Source organism: Heptranchias perlo, unplaced genomic scaffold, assembly GCF_035084215.1.
Source record: "Heptranchias perlo isolate sHepPer1 unplaced genomic scaffold, sHepPer1.hap1 HAP1_SCAFFOLD_1390, whole genome shotgun sequence".
NCBI classification, from domain to species: domain Eukaryota; kingdom Metazoa; phylum Chordata; class Chondrichthyes; order Hexanchiformes; family Hexanchidae; genus Heptranchias; species Heptranchias perlo.
Window position 1 is genome coordinate 35,001 of NW_027138636.1, and position 5,099 is coordinate 40,099.

General features: G+C 54.5%; 2 pseudogenes; both read right to left on the reverse strand.

The window, feature by feature from the left end:
* Positions 1–3,369: 3,369 nt before the first annotated feature.
* LOC137308791 (U2 spliceosomal RNA) lies at positions 3,370–3,486 on the reverse strand (annotated as a pseudogene).
* A 993-nt stretch (positions 3,487–4,479) lies between these two features.
* LOC137308801 (U2 spliceosomal RNA) lies at positions 4,480–4,596 on the reverse strand (annotated as a pseudogene).
* Between the last annotated feature and the right edge of the window lie 503 nt (positions 4,597–5,099).

The window sequence follows — 5,099 nt, forward strand, 5'->3', positions numbered from 1 at the left end:
TCACAATGAGCGAGCGAGTGAGATTGCAACGGCCAATTGAGAAAGAGGTGAGGTGCTGACAATCAGCAGCTCGTGTTGAAACATTCATTCCACGGCAGGCAAGACCAATCAAAAAAAATACTGCAGATGCTGGCTCGGCTCGGCTGGCTGGCTGGCTGGCTGGCTGGCTGGCTGGCTGGAAATGGGAAATAAAAACACAAGGCGTGTTAAAGGCTGGTTAAACTGTCGAAAGAAACAAGGCGTTAATGTTTCAGAAGCGCCTATTGAAAGACGTCTCTCAAGCTGCTCCCTGACTGGGCCCTGTCCGTTGTCATGTTAATCGCTGGTTAAACTGTCGGAAGAAACAAGGCGTTAATGTTTCAGAAGCGCCTATTGAAAGGTGTCTCTCAAGCTGCTCCCTGACTGGGCCCTGTCCGTTGTCATGTTAATCCCAGGGCGGGGGCGGGACTGCTTTGACCGGGAGACCTGTTTTCTGGGACGCAGGTGTGACATTCCAGGGAGGCACCTACTTTGTGCTGATTCGAAACGACCACGACAACGGCAACTTGCAGTTCTATATTACAACAACAACAACGCGCGTGTGGTAGTTGGGAGGGGCTGCGTTCGCGCTCTCCCCCCTGCATTGAAACTCAAAGTTCGATTTTCAATCCCATAGTCCACCAATCGGATGGGAGACGGTGTGTGTGTGTGTGTGTGTGTGTCAGTGTCAGTGTCAGTCTCTCTCTCTCTCTCTCTCTCTCTCACTCTTACTCAGAGCTGCTGTGGAAGGAAACCTTTTTAAAAAGAACTTGCATATTGAAAAAAAGATGTGTCTCAAGCTGCCGGGCCCTGTCCATTGTCACGTTAATGGCAGGACGGGGCAGGACTGCTTTGACCAGGAGACCTGTTTTCTGGGACGCAGGTGTGAGATTCCAGGGGACCTGCTTTGTGCTGATTTCCCTGCCTCCCTCCCTCCTCCCCAGGACTTCCTTCTGAACACCTTTGTCGTTTCAGCGAGGGCCAAAAGCCTGCCTGTGAAAGGGAAGGATCAGCCGGTCAGCCCCCTGCTGGTCGCTGCTGCCAGTGCAGCAGGCGTGCGTGTGTCCTCGGCCTCGTGTCCAGGTCCCTCAGGGACTTGAGGCAGCTCTCCCCGGTGGTCTCGTGGTCAGGACCGGGCTTCGAATCCCAGTCGGGGGGGGATGACTTTCTGCTGCAGATTAATTGGCATGAAGGAAAGTCTCCCCTCCTGAGCGTAAAGCTCCACCCTCACCACCACCACCACCGCCTTTTCCTCCCCTTGACAAACGGACAGACAGACAGACAGACAGACAGTCAGTCCAGTTCGGGAGCGCAGCTTTCATTAAGCAATGGCATTTGTGACAACTCATCGTCTGACAGGTTGATGATTTCCCCACACGCCTCCTGCCGAATAAAAGGCTCACCCTCCCGGACACTACCCCCAGAATCACCCACCCCCCCCCCCCGGGGTGAATATTAAGCCCGAGAACACCGACTGTAACCAACCGCAGTGAAAAGTTGAAGTGGCAACTCATTAACCAGATTTATTTTGGGCAACTCATTAACCAGATTTTTTGTTCATTTGGTTTATGAGTTGCCAAGTGTAAATCTGGTTAATGAGTTGCCACTTCAACTTTTCACTGCGGTTGGTTACAGTCGGTGTTCTCGGGCTTAATATTCACCCCAGGGGGGGTGTATAGCGGGCGATGGCCGGTGTGGAGTGCGTTTTTTGGGGGTTGATTTTCACTTTGCCTCGCTGGTGGAATTTGTGGGAGGCAGGCAAGGGGATTGGTGTGGGCTGGTGGGCGGCAAGGGAGATGCTTGCTTCGGGGTGTTATCCTCACTTTGGTCCGCTGGTGAGAGTAGGCAGCGGCAGGCTGGCAGGCAGGCAGGCAAGTGTGATGTAGTGTGGGGTGCAGTGCAGTGCAGTGCAGTGCTGCCCTGTCGTTTATGAAAGGTTGTAATGACACTGCTTTGCAGCTGACCATGTCCACTGATTTGTGACGCCCGTATGGAGGCTGATATCTCAGGAGGGCCGAGGCCGATTTCCTCCGGGGACGGCTCGTCGCGTGCGGCAGGACGAGGCGCAGCGGACGGTACCGAGCGCTCGGAGGTGCGGCGCTGCCCGCCGGAGGTACAGCGAAAGGCTGCAAACCGCTTTCCGCCTGCTAACTCGGCGGCCGTCAGACCGACCGACTCCGCTTTACCACCGGAGCTAGAGTCGGGCAAGGGGCACCGAAGGGTACCGGAAGGATCGCGTTCGCACGACGGGAAGTCGACTAGCGGGCCGCCGAAAGCGAGCCGGGGGCCCCCGGTTTTTCTGTCCCACCTGGAGACTGATATCTCAGGAAGGCCGAGGCCGATTTCCTCCGGGGACGGCTCGTCGCGTGCGGCAGGACGAGGCGCAGCGGACGGTACCGAGCGCTCGGAGGTGCGGCGCTGCCCGCCGGAGGTACAGCGAAAGTCTGCGAACCGCTTTCCGCCTCCTCTCACCGCACGGCTCTCCTTTTCACCCACTGGCGGATTTTCACCCTCCGACTGCTCGCTACCGTCCGCTGCGCCTGGTCCGGGCCCTGTCCATTGTCATGTTAATGGCAGGGCGGGGCAGGACTGCTTTCACCAGGAACCCGGTTTTCTGGGTCAGAGGTTCCAGGGGACCTGTTTTGTGCGGACTTCCCTGTGTCCGTCCCTCCATGCCTTCCCCCCAGGACTTCCTTCTGAACACCTTTGTCGTTTGAGCGAGGGCCAAAAGCCTGCCTGTGAAAGGGAAGGATCAGCCGGTCAGCCCCCTGTTGGTCGCTGCTGCCAGTGCAGCAGGCGTGCGTGTGTCCTCGGCCTCGTGTCCAGGTCCCTCAGGGACTTGAGGCAACTCTCCCCGGTGGTCTCGTGGTCAGGACCGGGCTTCGAATCCCGGTCGGGGGGGGGATGACTTTCTGCTGCAGATTAATTGGCACCTCTGAAAGAAAGTCTCCCCTCCTGAGCGTAAAGCTCCACCCTCACCACCACCACCGCCACCTTTTCCTCCCCTTGACAAACAGACAGACAGACAGACAGGCAGACAGTCAGTACAGTTCGGGAGCGCAGCTTTCATTTGGAAGCAGACCCTGCTTGTTTAAAGTCAACGACGCCAAGTTATTTTGCACTTTGAATTATATCGCTCCGTGCGAGCGGCACTCAGCCTTGGAGAAGAAAAAAATACCACTGAGCTGAGAAAGTTCTTTTTAAAAAGGTTTCCTTCCACAGCAGCTCTGAGTGAGAGAGAGAGAGAGATATCAGCTTTATTCTCAGTAATAATACACACACACACACACACACACACACACACAGAGACACTGGGAAAGAGCTGATTTTCCTTTTGAATATCTCCCCACGGGGAGCTGCACCGTTCCCAGAAACACTGCAATACTGGGTCGATGCGTGGAGTGGACGGAGCAAGCCCCTATTCCATCTCCCTGTTCTAAAAATCAATTAAAAATAATAATAAATAATATGTGTGTGTGTGTGTGTGTGTGTGTGTGTGTGTGTGTGTCGGTGTCAGTATCAGTCAGTGAGTCAGTGTCTCTCTCTCTCTCTCTCTCTCTCTCTCACTCAGAGCTGCTGTGGAAGGAAACTTTTTTAAAAAGAACTTGCATATTGAAAGAAAGATGTGTCTCAAGCTGCCGGGCCCTGTCCATTGTCATGTCAATGGCAGGACTGCTTTCACCAGGAACCCGTTTTTCTGGGTCAGAGGTTCCAGGGGACCTGTTTTGTGCGGACTTCCCTGTGTCCGTCCCTCCCTGCCTGCCTTCCCCCCAGCACTTCCTTCTGAACACCTTTGTCGTTTGAGCGAGGGCCAAAAGCCTGCCTGTGAAAGGGAAGGATCAGCCGGTCAGCCCCCTGTTGGTCGCTGCTGCCAGTGCAGCAGGCGTGCGTGTGTCCTCGGCCTCGTGTCCAGGTCCCTCAGGGACTTGAGGCAACTCTCCCCGGTGGTCTCGTGGTCAGGACCGGGCTTCGAATCCCGGTCGGGGGGGATGGCTTTCTGCTGCAGATTAATTGGCACCTCTGAAAGAAAGTCTCCCCTCCTGAGCGTAAAGCTCCACCCTCACCACCACCGCCGCCTTTTCCACCCCTTGACAAACAGACAGACAGACAGACAGACAGTCAGTCAGTCAGTCCAGTTCGGGAGCGCAGCTTTCATTTGGAAGCAGACCCTGCTTGTTTAAAGTCAACGACGCCAAGTTATTTTGCACTTTGAATTATATCGCTACGTGCGAGCGGCACTCAGCCTTGGAGAAGAAAAAAATACCACTGAGCTGAGAAAGGTCTTTTTAAAACGGTTTCCTTCCACAGCAGCTCTGAGTGAGAGAGAGAGAGAGAGAGAGAGAGAGAGAGAGAGATATCAGCTTTATTCTCAGTAATAATACACACACACACACACACACACACACACACACACAGAGACACTGGGAAAGAGCTGTTTTTCCTTTTGAATATCTCCCCACGGGGAGCTGCACCGTTCCCAGAAACACTGCAATACTGGGTCGATGCGTAGAGTGGACAGAGCAAGCCCCTAGTCCATCTCCCTGTTCCAAAAATTAATTAAAAATAATAATAAATAATATGTGTGTGTGTGTGTGTGTGTGTGTGTGTGTGTGTGTGTGTGTGTCGGTGTCAGTATCAGTCAGCGAGTCAGTGTCTCTCTCTCTCTCTCTCTCACTCAGAGCTGCTGTGGAAGGAAACTTTTTTAAAAAGAACTTGCTTATTGAAAGAAAGATGTGTCTCAAGCTGCCGGGCCCTGTCCATTCTCCTGTCAATGGCAGGACTGCTTTCACCAGGAACCCGGTTTTCTGGGTCAGAGGTTCCAGGGGACCTGTTTTGTGCGGACTTCCCTGTGTCCGTCCCTCCCTGCCTGCCTTCCCCCCAGCACTTCCTTCTGAACACCTTTGTCGTTTGAGCGAGGGCCAAAAGCCTGCCTGTGAAAGGGAAGGATCAGCCGGTCAGCCCCCTGTTGGTCGCTGCTGCCAGTGCAGCAGGCGTGCGTGTGTATTCGGCCTCGTGTCCAGGTCCCTCAGGGACTTGAGGCAACTCTCCCCGGTGGTCTCGTGGTCAGGACCGGGCTTCGA